General features: G+C 42.9%; 1 protein-coding gene and 1 long non-coding RNA gene across 7 annotated transcripts in view; one reads left to right on the forward strand and one right to left on the reverse strand.

Moving 5' to 3' along the window:
* Nucleotides 1-11,994: 11,994 nt before the first annotated feature.
* LOC122492397 lies at nt 11,995-13,295 on the reverse strand. The gene is made up of 2 exons (XR_006299607.1): nt 12,990-13,295; nt 11,995-12,277 (listed from the first exon to the last, which is right to left on the reverse strand). It is a non-coding gene; the product is annotated as an uncharacterized LOC122492397 (long non-coding RNA).
* Nucleotides 13,296-13,539: 244 nt separating this feature from the next.
* Nucleotides 13,540-14,208, forward strand: part of PLCH1 (phospholipase C eta 1) — a 219,594-nt gene continuing 218,925 nt past the window's right edge. For 4 of the 6 annotated variants that reach the window (XM_043595068.1, XM_043595069.1, XM_043595071.1 and 1 more), the window contains exon 1: nt 13,543-13,786. The gene's annotated coding sequence lies outside the window, so the exon portion shown is untranslated. Of the gene's footprint in view, nt 13,787-14,208 lie in introns of all 6 variants that reach the window. The other 2 variants (XM_043595074.1, XM_043595073.1) reach the window with 1 other exon arrangement.

A 14,208-nucleotide genomic window follows, 5' to 3' on the forward strand; every position in this document is an offset into this window, starting at 1 on the left:
TCTGTCCATGAGACAGTTTCTTCTCTAGCACAATTTGGCCATGCTTATTCCTTGAGGGTTCTGTAGGGGCTCTCTATCATAGTCCCCTGGCTTGGGAGATTCATACCTCTTTCTCTCCCTTCCTTCTTAACTCCCAAGGCAGTTTAGTCCATAGCCTTTAACTCTTGGATCACCACCACTTGGGATGGAAAGGAACATGAGTTTGCTTGTGGAAAGTGACTGGGCTTACTCACTCCACTCATGGGTGTGTGTTGTGGGGAGTATTAGCAAGTCGGCTTCAGTCCTGCCACTTTCCATGGTGTCAGTTCCACTTGCAGGAAACTCATGTATTCTTAAACGAAGTGATGGGAATGTGGGCCACTCCCTCTCTCTTGCTTCCCTTTTTATCATGCTTCGTTCTGCTTGTCTCAGGTAAATGAGGTGCTAGAAGGCTGTGTAGCTTAGCAAATATCAGAAAAGACATAATCACTATTTCCTAACATAGTGGAAACAGGATATATGGCACTTTCAGTCTTGTCGAAAAGGAAGTAAAGTGCTCATGTCAAATCTTCCTCTGTGTGAACAGGAGAGGGAAGAGATGGTTGCTGCCCCACGAATTCTAACTGTCCAACTCTTACTTATTCCAAAACCTCTTACACCTTTTGGTCCTGAAACCTTCTAAATCAGCTTGATCTTTCCCAGCACTGGGAAAGCCTGGGGAATCTGCTGCCTGAAATGCCATTTTTAAAAAACTTGACTTAAAAATAGGGCCACGGACCTCAACAGTTCTGCTGTCTCTTACTTATGCCTGCTTTCTCACGTCACTCTGAGTGTAGTAAAGCTCCCGGTCAGTACCTCACACCAACCTGGTACACTTGCAAAACCACTTAGGAGAATTAACCACATCTGAGGTAGATAATATGCCAAGAGTTTTATCATCTGTATTTCTCCAGCATCATTTGGTTCCTCACCAAAGTGAAGTTTGGGGGGAGAGGAAAAATAATTTTCCCTCTACTCTTCTAGGTTCTTGGCTGAGACACACCTGTAATAAAAAGACAGATTAACAGAAGAAAATCAAACAGAAGTTTAATAACATGTATACCTCCTGTATACCTGGGGGACACCAAGGAAAACTGAGTAACTCCCCCAGATGGCCCAAGCCATCACCTTAAATAGTATCTCCAGCTAAGATGTTGGGGGATGGCGAGGCCAGTTAGGAGAGGTTACCCTGAAAAGCACAGTAAACAAGAGTAAGGTTGTTATACAGACTTAAATCCATGCCTTCTCCACTGGTAAATTTCTAGAGATTTAGAGTCAGATTTAGTTTCCTTGGTACAGAGAGAGACACCTTGACAAATGGAGATTTTCCTTATAAATGTAAATTGTTCTTACAAAAGATTAACTGTTACTTAGTTTTCACAGCTTCTCTTATGTCTGCAGTTTCTTAAAAATAACCCTCTGAAGATAATCCTTATGCCAAAGAAGAATTTTTTGGGATGGTGCATTTTGCTTCCCTACATTTGCATCTTTGAGATTTGAATCCCTCCTTTTGCTGCCAAGGGGCATATTGTTGACACAGTTTGTCACAAATCCAGCAGTTGTATATGGCACTGATTTGAACCCAGTGACTCTAACGAGAAACAACATGATTCAAGAAACCAAAAAACAGCAGCACTTCAGAATTTCAGGGCCCCAACGAATGATTATTACTTAAGCCACCATTAAGAGGGATGGCAGATACACTAAGGAGCTCATTTGCTGCTGGGATAGCTGGGGTGGTCTGGTTTTCAGGCTCTTCTTTGTGGTGAGGGGAGGAAAAAGTTTTCCTCCACCTTCTTTGAGTCGCTGGCTGAGTCTGAAAATTAAACCGACAAAGACAGATTAACAGGAGAAAGGTATGCAAATTTATTCAACATAAGTTTTATGTAACAGGAGAAACAGACCTCCAGCTATTGGGAGGACACTTCTCTGATGATGATAAGGATGATTTTATGAGCAGTTTCAGGGAAAAAGGGCAAGGGAGGGAGATCAGAATGACCTTTCTGCTCCTGCTGTTTTCTGACTCCTTCAACTTAAAATGTTCACTCCGCCAAGGTGCCACATTTGGGATAGTGTGTCCTCAATCTCTGGGTTTGGAGCTTCTCTAACGCCATTACCAATGCAACTCTTTCACTGAAGGCAAGTCACAGGAAGAAAGCAATGCAAATTTATAAAAAGACTGAAGAAAAGGGGCACCTGGGTGGCTCACTTGGTTAATCATGAATTTGGCTCAGGTCATGATCTCACAGTTCCTGAGTTCGAGCCCTGCATCAGGTTCTGTGCTGTCAGCATGGAGCCTGCTTTGGATCCTCTGTCCCCCTCTTTTTGCCTCTCCCCGCTCATGCTCTCTCTCTCTCTCTCAAAAATACATAACCATTAAAAAAGACTGTGGACTCCTGGGTGGCTTGGTCAGCTGGGTGGCCAACTTCGGCTCAGGTCATGATCTCACGGTTCATGAGTTTGAGCCCTGCATTGGACTCTGTGCTGAAAGCTCAGAGCCGGAGCCTGTTTCAGATTCTGTGTATTCGTCTCCCTCTGCCCCTCCCCTGTTTGCACTCTGTCTCTCGCTGTCTCAAAAAATGAATAAATGTTAAACAATTTTTTTTAATATTCAGCTATTGGGTCTTAAAAAAAAGACTGAAGAAAATTTAAAATGCAAGATTAAAAATTAAGGTATACTTTATTCTTATTCTTTTAATTTTTTTAAGTTTGTTTCATTCATTTTGAGAGAGAGAGAGAGAGTAAGGGAGGGGCAGAGAGAGAGGGAGAGAGTGAGAATCCCAGGCCGGCTCCATGCTGTTGAGAGACTAAGAGAAAAATTACCAGGTGTACTCACAACCGCAAAGAAAAGACCCCCCCCCCCCCCCGATTCCCGAAACCAGCCAGGGCATGCCCGGTTGTGGTCTGACCTAAAGGCGGGAACCAATCAAGGTCTGCTGAGTGGTTTGAAATAAAGGCGGGAACCAATCAAGTTCTGCTGAGTGTTCAAATTTAAATGTCAACCAATAACAGCTCTGTAACCTCGAAAAATCCCTAACTTGTTTGTGCCTGTCTATAAAAGAAGCTGTAAGATCCTTGCTCGGGGCCTCTTAGCGTCACCAGCAACGAGTGCGAGGAAGACCGGGTTCGAACCTGCAATAAACGACCCTTGCCGCTTGGCTTTGACTCTGGACTCTGGTGGTTTGTTTTTGGGGGGTCTCTCGAATCGGGGCATATCCCTGTCAGAGCAGAGCTCGACTCTGGACTGAAACTCAAGAACTACAAGATAACGACCTGAGTCAAAGTCAAGAATCAGAGGCTTGGGGCGCCTGGGTGGCTCAGTTGGTTAAGCGGCTGACTTCGGTTCAGGTCATGATTTCGCGGTCCATGAGTTCGAGCCCCACGTTGGGCTCTGTGCTGACAGCTCAGAGCCTGGAGCCTGTTTCAGATTCTGTGTCTCCCTCTCTCCGACCCTCCCCCATTCATGCTGTGTCTCTCTCTGTCTCAAAAATAAATAAACATTAAAAAAAAAAAAGAATCAGAGGCTTAAGTGACTGAGCCATCCAGGTTCCCCTAAAAATTAAAATATTAAGAACAGGGGCACTTGGTGGGCTCAGTCAATAAAGGATGTGGCTCTTGATCTCAGGGTCATGAGCTCAAGTCCCATGTTGGACATAGAACTTATTTTTTAAAAAATTAATTAAAAATTATTTAAAATATCAAGAACAGAACTTTAAAAATGAAACAGTAAAAAAGCTTTAAAAATGAACCAACTATACTTTTATTTCAAGATGGCCATGGAGTGCATTCATTTAACTTCCATTCAAGTTACATTAAAATATCAAATAGGAAATAGAAAAAGATGGTATAAATGATAGAAAACAGGGGAAGATGCCATTAATTAGCTAGAAGTTTTGCAAACTTCTAGCTTTTTGAAGTTTTGCAAACTCTGATGAAGTGCAATTGGATTGAGATAGGATTCTAGGGTTTAGTATTCTTCAGGAAAGATGGTGTTCATCTAGGAATCAAGTCCATGCCCTAGTTTAGGATCTCTGAGTAATATGAATTCCTTTTGTTCAGGTCCAGAGTAATTCCTCATGATCTGGAAGTATAAGGCCAAATGTCAATGCACCCAATACATAGGGAATGTAGGATGTGGAGGGAAAATGGGATGTCAGTAGATCATAGCATGTTACTTACTCAGCTGGACAGGGAAAATGATGACTCTCAGTCCTGCAGTGTGTGAATTTCTTGGTCAGTCAATCTGGATGCTCCAGTTCTGCTCTCCAGAAGATTGCCCTTATACTCCACAGTCTCTTCAAAGGATCCTCCATTAGGGAGGATTCACCCTTTGGGGACTGGACAACTTTAGAGGGCCTTTTTTGTTCATGTGGGTTCATGGTTAAAGGGTTGAGCAATCACAGGCCTTTTTTTTTTTTTTCTCCCAGAGACTTATTCCTATATGGCTTTGATATCTATTAATTTGCTGGGCAGAAAGTGTGACTTGGGGTCCTCCTGACCACACTGCTTCTGTTCTGAGCACTACTGCCATGCTTTTTCATGTTTGTTTTTTTTTTTTTACGATTTTTTTTTTTTTACGATGTTTTAAAGGTAATCTCTACATCCAACATGGGGCTTGAACTCACAACCCCAAGATCAAGAGTTGCATGCTCTACCAACTGAGCCAGCTAGGTGTTCCTCTTTTTCATTGTTACTAAAAAAATTTTTTTTAACATTTATTTATTATTGAGAGACAGAGAGACACAGAGTGTGAGCAGGGGAGGGGTAGAGAGAGGGGGAGACAGAATCTGAAGCAGGCTCCAGGCTCTGAGCTGTCAGCACAAGGGCTTGATGCCGGGCTCGAACTCACAAACTGCGAGATCATGACCTGAGCCGAAGTCGGTTGCCTAACCAACTGGGCCACCCAGATGCCCCTCTTTTTCATTAAAAAAAATTTTTTTCAACATTTATTTATTTATTTTTTCGGGACAGAGAGAGACAGAGCATGAACGGGGGAGGGGCAGAGAGAGAGGGAGACACAGAATCGGAAACAGGCTCCAGGCTCCGAGCCATCAGCCCAGAGCCTGACGCGGGGCTCGAACTCACGGACCGAGAGATCGTGACCTGGCTGAAGTCGGTTGCCTAACCAACTGGGCCACCCAGGCGCCCCTCTTTTTCATTTTTAAAGAACATATTGGAGTAGTGTTTTTCAGCTGTAGGCCATGATCTATTAGTGAGATATGAAATCAATTTAATGAGTTGCCTCCAGCAATCTAAAAAGAAAGAACAAAAGAACTGAGCAGGAGCGCAGGGCTGGCTCAGTAGCAGAGCATGCAACTCTTGATCTTGGAGTCCTGCGTTCAAGCCTCATGTTGGACTAAGAAAAACAGGACAGAGTAAAATATATCACAGTGCATTGCACATAGCAAAGAGAAGGGTTGTTTTGTTATTTTTTTGCATGTTGTAAATATTTGAATATGTGCACTGGCTTTGACGCGCAAAAAAATGCAGATCTCATTTTCTAGGACTTTTTTGAAGAAGCCTGATGAATAAATTTCCATAACTAAAGTGAGGACCACAAGTAATTGAGACACAAGCAGAGTTTTTAAACTTGATGTATTGGGATGATTCTATTTCCTGTTTTGGTTTTCCAAACATACTTTATATATACTTTAGCAATGAAATTGAGTAATTAGTGCCCTCTCCCGTTCTTCCACAACACTGAACACATATCTATTTTAGTGCTTGTGACATTATATTATAATTACCTGTCTTCTCTCTCTTCCAAAGTGGAATGGATCCTGCAACTCAAACCGTACCTTATTAAACTGTGGCGCATTTCTGCTTTCTCCACAGCATTTAGTCCAGTTTCTTGCTCATTGGGAATTCTACAAATATTTGTTAAATAAGGAATGAAATAATGAAGTAGACTGGGGTGCCTGGCTGACTTAGTAGAGCATGCGACTCTTTTTTAATTTATTTTTAAAGTTTATTTATTTTTGAGAGAGAGAGAAAGAGAACCAGTGGGGAGGGGCAGAGAGAGAGGGGACAGAGGATCCAAAGTGGGCTGACAGTAGAGAGCCTGACGCAGGGCTCAGACTCACAAACTGTGACATCATGACCTGAGCTAAAATCAAAAGTTGGACACTTAACTGGTTGAGCCAGCCAGGCACCCCAGAGCATGCAACTCTTGATCTCAGTGTTGTGAGTTTGAACCCCATGTTGGGTGTAGGGATTACTTTAAAAAAAAAATCGTAAAACAAAACAGTATGAAGTGAACCGTTTCTTTGTTGCCTACTCATCTTGACCAGAATCTATTTTTCCATTCTAATTTTCCTCTATACATCATATGATCCTACATTGTGAAGATTAATTTGCCTTCAGTGGTCTGAAAGAATATTTTAAAACTGTCAAATTTGAAAACAATACTTATTTTGGGCAAATCAAGCCCCCTAAATACATATTTAGTGCAAATACTTAAATGAAACAAAAACTAACATGGCTTTTAAAATGCAGTTTTTCCTTTTACTATGTATGGAAAAACCTAAATGTTTGTCGTCTGGTTAAAAAAACAGGTGTTAATAATAAGAGAGGTCATACACCAGTAGGTTTCCAAATAGTATAGAAATAGGAGAATTTTCTTTATGGTGTAAATTGCCTTCCCTCCTCCTCAGCTTTGAAAGCTTTAGAAGTTGCGTTCTGGCTTACCAGTTCTCTTCATTTTCTCTTCGCCTTACAATTTGCTCATTTGCCTAAACTTTTGTTCAATGTCTATAAAAATGATTGCTGTATTAGATGACTGGTCTGCAATTGAATAGATTGTGAAGATGCATTTTTCTTTTTATTATATTATGGGATTCTACAGGAATTTTTAATGGTGGTATGGGAGGGGAAACCCAGTATATTCCGTAATGAAAATATGTGATATCCGAGTTTCAGTATTATTTTCTGGGCCCAAGAAAGTACTTCAATTATGTCTGTCCTGCCCAGCAGACACTGACTATCTTGAAAATTATGGATACCGGCTCTGTGGGAGGTCTTTCTGGAAACAAAAGTCACAGAGCTGGGCTGGGAAGCTCTTAGGAGGAAGTCAAGGGGGCGCTGATACTATTGTCAAATATTCTCTAGAATACTTTATTCCCTGCCCCCCAACCACCAGGAGAAAACAGTGAAGTAAGTTGGAGAAAAACAGAAAATGGAGTAAGTTCACTTTAACTAGCATCCTTCCTGCCTTTTAAAAAGTACTCTTTCTGGGGCTCCTGGCTGGCTCAGTCAGAAGAGCATGGGACTCTTGATCTTGGGGTTGTGAGTTTGAGCCCTATGTTGGGTGTAGAGATTATTAAAAAAAATAAATGAACTTCTAAAAAAAGTATTCACTTAAAAAAAAGTATTCATTCTATGCTGGGAACTGAGAGTCTCTTAAGAAGTATAACTGAGGTATAAGAAAATCTTAGTTGAATTGATGGATTTAACCTAGACAGACTCAATTCTGCTATTTTGTCTTCACCCAGCATTGAAGGCTGGATTATTTTGCCAAGGTATTCAAGTAGGGAACCTGGAATTCAGAATTCCGATTTTTAGTCCAAGCTCTTTCCTGAGCTTGACAGTTTAACATGTGTCTTACTATTTGTAAGGTGAAAAGTCCATTTGCTTATAATATACTTTTAAAAAGATTTTTGTTTTTGAGTAATTGCTACACCCAGTGTGGGGCTTGAACCCACAACCCTGAGATCAAGAGCCCTATGCTCCACTGATTGAGCCGGCCAGGTGCCCCTGCTTGTACTATTTTTGATGTTTTCATATAGAAAGGGGGAAACAATTACATAGGCTTGTGCTATAAAAATTACAAATCACCCATTTAAAAATTGAGCACTTACAGGGCTCCTGGGTGAGTCAGTCAGTTAAACGTCTGACTTCGGCTCAGTTCAAGATTTCATTGCTTGTGAATTCGAGCCCCATGTCAGCTCTGCGCTGACACCTCAGAGCCTGGAGCCTGCTTCAGATTCTGTGTCTCCCTCTCTCTCTGCCCCTCCCCTGCTCACTCACATACACTCTCTTTCTCTCAAAATTAAACATTAAAAAAAATTTTTTTAATGGATCACTTAAAAATGTTATTGTCTATTGTCAAGGAGTTTAGCCTTAATTTGTTTTCCTCTGTAGCCCAAATACATTTCAATGTGTAGACTTTGCTAATGTTTAAAAGCTTTAAATAGGTTGCAAGTAATACCAGTAATTTATTTATTTATTAAGTAATCTTTACCCCCAGCGTGGGGCTCGAACTCACAACCCCAAGATCAAAAGTTACATGCTCCATCAACTGAGCCAGGCAGGCACCCCTAAAAAATTGACTTTTTTTTTAAAGACTGTTTATTTATTTTGAGAGAGAGAGAGCATGAGCAAGGGAAGGGCAGAGAGAGAGAGTCCTAAGCAGGCTCTGCACCTTCAGCAACAGAGCCCAGCGTGGGGCTTGAACTCACAAACCATGAGATCATGACCTGAGCAGAAACCAAGAGTTGGATGCTTAACCAGCTAAGCCACCCAGGCACCCCAATAATTGAGATTTTTGAGAGGTTATTTTGTGCTAGGCATTTTGCTAAGAGCTTCACGTGTAGTAGTCTTATTTAATATAGTTATTTTGTAGGCATGCATTCCTTCCATTAACCAAGATCACAACAGGGAAAAATGTGTTAATTTATGAAACTAAGTATTCAGTGAATCCGTCACATTCCTGAATAGATAAAAGATTTTCATAATATTAATAACTGTTGAGAGTTGGGTGACCAACATGTAGGGCTTCATTGTACTATTCTACTTTTGTGTACGTATGACAATTTCTGTGATAAAAAGTGAAAAGCACAAATACAAAACCACTCTTCTCAAGGTCAGCCATCTTGCTTATTTATGTTCCTTTCTCTCCTTTTTCAGCTTAGCAAATGGGGATATATGCTTCATGTGGGGGTATATGCTTCATATGGGGATATATGCTTCATTTGGGGATATGTGCTTCATGTGGGGATATATGCTTCATGTGGGGATATATGCTTCTGTAGCTAGGGAAGGAAAGATTGGTGGCATTTATACTGCCCGTCCCCTCAGTTCTTCCTAATGGACACAGGAAGTTTCTTTACTCATTTTTTTTAATGTCTGTCATACACATAGGAATCTATCAAAGGTGTTTATGGCTATCTTTGGTGGCAGATTCAGGAGGTGACACAGTAGGGGACCCTTGCTCTTTTTACCTGTCAGAATCCATTCCTACCCTCATTTGGAAAGAACAGCCCCCTTCCTATGGGGGACAAATCCTCCTGACTCCACATAGTTCTGGTGGGGCTGCTACTCAAGGTACCCCAACTCCTGGCTGTAGGGGTGGGTATATAATCAGAGACTGGCTATATATACACTCTACTTGTTGTTGACCACATTAATTGACCTATGGATGGACACGTGACCTGAACCAGGTCAGTTAGGATCCTTGCCTACAATCTTTTCTTTTTTCTTTCTTTCTTTTTTTTTAATTGACAGAGTGTGTGTGCGACAGGAAGGGGCAGAGAGAGAGGGAGACGGAAAATCCTGTGCTGACAGTGCAGAGCCTGTCCCACGATCCGTGAGATCATGACCTGAGCTGAAAAGACACTCAACTGATTGAGCCACCTAGGCACCCCACTTTCTTACAGTCTTATTTACAGATAGTAAAAGCAAAAAAAAAAAAATCCTCTCTTTACTCTGGGAACACTAGCTGAGATGATTGAGACCTGGAGCTGTCTCTGGTAATGCTTTCTCTACCCACTGGCCTATAGAGGAAGCTCCTATGTAATAGGAAAGAGTAAGGTTGAAACGTTGAGGGGTGCCTGGGTGGGTCAGTCGGTTAAGCATCCGACTTTGCCTCAGGTCATGATCTCACGGTTCGTGAGTTCGAGCCCCACGTCAGGCTCTGTGCTGACAGTTCAGAGCCTGGAGCCTGCTTCAGCTTCTGTGTCTCCCTCTCTCTCTGTCCCTTCCCCATTCGTGCTCTCTCTCTCTCTCTCAAAAATAAACAAACATTAAACAAAGAAACATTGAGAAAAGCAGGGAGAGAAAAGGAAGGATCAAAAGTGAGAATATGAGAAAGAAATGATGAATTTTGATTTCCTGGATCCAGTGATTCCTGAAGCCTTTATCCTTGCCTCTTTTGTAAGGTGGGACTCACTACACTGGCTATTTTACTCAAGCTACTTTGAGTTGTGGTTTTGTTATTTGTATTTAAAAGTAGGGCCGTTAGGAGAGCTACTGATCTGTACTTTAGGAGTACTATCTGAATTCCAGCTAAGAATTACCGTCTAGCACAGTGCCTGGTACATGGCAAGTACTCAAGAAATGTGTTGGGAGAGATATAACTCCTCCTTGGTAATTGTCAAACTCTTTGGTTATTCTTGTGACTTTTTGGTTCATTGGTTAAAATAGGGATAATATTCATCTCCTTCACTTTCTTGCCTTATGGATATAACTTGCAGATTATTGCTGATTAAATTCGAGTATCTTAAATATGCCTATTTTTGCAACTGAAAGCCACCCTTTTTGTACAGCTAGAAATATCTACTTCCAACATAGAGATTCCGAGTGCAGTTTTCTAAGAAACCCTTTATGATGCGCGGCACAGCACAGCAGGCCCACCTCAAAGCACATCAATCATCTTACCAGCTATCAGGCACCTTTTACAGGATTTTCTGTGATCCTGTTGTCAGTGCACATTCTGTATCAAGGCAGAGGTGATATGTAGAAATCTGGCAGCTATTTAGAAGGGAGGCCAGACAGTGCTGTGCCAGTATAATTAATGAGAGTCATCGCTCTGGAAGCCAGAGGAGAGTGGGGGTGGGGAAGGATGTCTTTCACCAGTAAATGGCATTTAAGAAAAATCGGTGCTTTCATAGCCCTTTTACTGCACAGAGGAGGTTAAGTCAAAGGACTGCTGTAAAGGGCTTGGCTGAACTTGCAGTACAGATGGAGGTCCCCGTGTATGGGGAAGCAAGGAATATTCAACTCCGGACTTTTCAGCGGGATTGATTTCAACCTTGAATTGAACTACCAGCAGAAGCCCTTATATTTGGAAAAGGAGTAAATCCACACTAAAAGATTAGTGTTTAGGTGACCAAGAGACCATGCAAAAAAGGTATTACTTAGATAGGACTTTTGTTTTACCTGCCCAAAGAAGTGTTAATCTAGATCCCATTTTTTCCCTCAATTCTCTTGTACCCAGTGAAGGAAGGGGGTAGTATTTGTTTTGTTTTTCTATTGACCATTCTGTAACCATGGAAGGGTTTGTGTAACCTAGAGAGGCTGTTTACTACCCACTGTCTAATCCCTTTGTTATCATTCCCCCTGTCACCAGCAGGGAAAAATAGTTCTGTCTGGCTTCTAAACACTTAGCAATGTAACAATATTTTCTTGGTTTTAGTTAGTGATTTTTCTGATTAATGGTGTTAAAAAAAAAAAGGACTCACAGGGAAAAGCTACATTAAAAGATTTATGGATATATCCATATGTCCTAAACACTTAAGACCATGATTAAGTATGATTCACACAATGGGAGGGAGGAGGGCCAGGAAATGGGGTTTTAGCTGTATCTGTAATGCTTTATTTTAAAAAAAGGTGTGAAGGAGCAGGAGTATTATATGGGTATTTGCCTTGATTTTAGTAGGTTTGAAACATTGCATAAAGAAATTTGAAGTTCTTGAAATTATGGAAATTAAACTTTCAAAATAAAGACTGCATCACAAACAAATGCTTGTTTTGAAACTTGGTGTCTGAGCTTATTTTAACACCCATCTGTGGGTTTTCAGGTATGAGAAAGACAAACACAGGAGGTTTGGAGTGGATAACTTCCATGGTTGTGTGAAGGGTTGTCTTGGTGTGTGTGTGCGCGTCTCTCATTCTCTCTTTTTGGACTTCCTGTTCACCATGGAGATTACCAGCAAAACAAATCTCTAAACAGCACATGTTTGCATGCAAAACAAGAAGCAATTTGGGGTTAGAAGAGTTACCTTACCTGTTTAATTTCTTATAAATTGAGGATTTTTGTATGGACATATTTAAAAAATTGGGAGGTTTCTTTCTTTGGAGCCAAACGACCTTATATGTGTTTTTCCAAATTGCATTTTCCCTGGTAGCCTGGCATGAAGAAATTCAAATGACTATTCCGGTGGCTTTTTTTTTTTTTTTTTTTTTTTTTTTGAGAGTCCAAGATTGCTTTCAGGATAAAGTTTCTTCATGCCCATGGTGCTTTGCTGTGACATTGTAATTGCCTCTGTTGAATTGAATAATACAAATGGGTTGTTTCTATGGTATCGGCTAAGTGGGATGAAAAGGTGAAACCCTAGATCTTGCACTGAGAGGTCACGGTGCTACCACCCCCACGCTAACTGTCCGTCAAAGCGGACAGGCAGCCCGGCCCTTCTCTCCAAGCTCGAGCACTCAGTTGTAACTTCCTGAGCAAATTCACGCATGAAAAAGAAAATGACTTTAGTTTATGTTGTCACTAAGCCCAGAAAATCCCTGCCAACCCTATGCTGCCAGCTTTTCTAGGACCTTCTTATTGGTGGAGAATTTTAAACTGAAGGTGAGTGAGGAGCAGAGTCTAGAAGTCCCTCCCAGCCAGGCTTTGAACTAACAATAGGGCAGGTTGAATGAAGGCTGATAAATGCAAATCCTGGAATCCTGAGACCGGATCACCCCGTGACTGCCGAGGCTAGCGGTAGTCAGCGTTCCAGCAGCCGCACCAACCGAGTCAATCACCTTGTCTTTGCACTCAGTGGATTTCATCATTTGCATCACTATTTGAGTACCTACTGTGTGCAAGCTTTCCTCCGCCCTGGCCAAGCTCTTACTGCCGGGTGGCCGCTGGAGTCTGCCAGCCACTAAACTGATCGATTGAATAACTGTCCCGTTAACGTTTAGGAGAAACATCTGGAAGAACTGACGGTGGGAGGTGGAGGGAATAAAGGCAGAGGGTTACCTACACTCCCTCTTCCTCCGTCTTAGTTGCACTTTACTCAAGGCAGATTTCCTTGGTTATAACAGCATACTAAATGCTATTTTCTTAGAATGGTAAGAGAAGGTGACATAAGATGGGCGGTTTGGGATTTTCTTTTAAGGTGTGGTTCTGACACTTTTTTACTTTGGTGCAAGCTGCAAACCGTTCCCATTCTGTTTCCTCGCTTCCAACTTCGTTTCTCCAAACTCCTTTATCCTACAACCACCGAGGCTCTTGGGAACACAGCCCCAAACTGAGAATCCAGGAGGTGTCCCTGGGTTTGGGAAACTTTGAAACCTACGGGTAAAAAAAAAAAAAAAAGACTTTATTCCCAGTGCTTCTGGCTCTTGCCCCCTGAGAGCCCCGTAAGGGCGCATGCGCCCGGGGGTGGGGGGCGGTCCAGATCCAGCCCTCGACCCCTTACCCCCGTCCGGCTGGGGCCCTTGGAGGAGGTGGGAGCTCCAGTCCGCTCTCTCCAGCTCCAGTTCCTGATTTCCTCAGGAGCTGCGGGGCCGGGAGGGAGGGGGCTCCAGTGTTAGCGTAAGGATTTGAATGAGAAAGCAGGTTGTGGCGGCGGCGCCCCGCTCTCCCCTGCGCGTCTCAGGGTTTTCTGTTGGCTGGTGGGGAGAAGTGCGCTTCTGGGGGGCTTTTCCGTCCCTCGACGGGGTTTTGGAGTTGAAAGTCACAGGGGCCCACAATTCACCACCCCAGCACTTTGGAGGTTGCTCCTGTGCCAAGGACTCCCAGGAATCCTTCAACTGCCGTACACTCAAAGTTGAGCAGGTCAGTGCTTTCGGGGGAGCTAGGCGGAAAGAGAACGAGGACTGGTACACCAGACCAGGTGTGCAAATGAGCAGGTGGCTCAAGTTCCTCTTCCCAGTCCCGGCCGGGACGCGCTCTTTAAGGGACTGTGTGAGTATTGTGCGTGGGGATCCCCCAACCCCCCAGCGCGAACTGGACCACGGCTAGTCCTGGAGGGGGTTGGTTGGGGGGCGTGATTCATAAGACGTGGGTGTGCGTGTGCCCGCGCCAGAAATGACTTCTCGAGTCGCCCGTGGCGGTGGATGGGGTTTCGTCCGTTGGAGGGCGAAGCTTTGCTGCAGGATGCTTCACCCACACGCGGGGTCCCCAGAACCGTACTCTGACCTCCCGACAGCGCGGAGAAAGCAGGTCCGCGTTTCCCAGAAAGGAAAAGTACGCTGTCC

Source organism: Prionailurus bengalensis, chromosome C2, assembly GCF_016509475.1.
Source record: "Prionailurus bengalensis isolate Pbe53 chromosome C2, Fcat_Pben_1.1_paternal_pri, whole genome shotgun sequence".
Classification (NCBI taxonomy): Eukaryota; Metazoa; Chordata; class Mammalia; order Carnivora; family Felidae; genus Prionailurus; species Prionailurus bengalensis.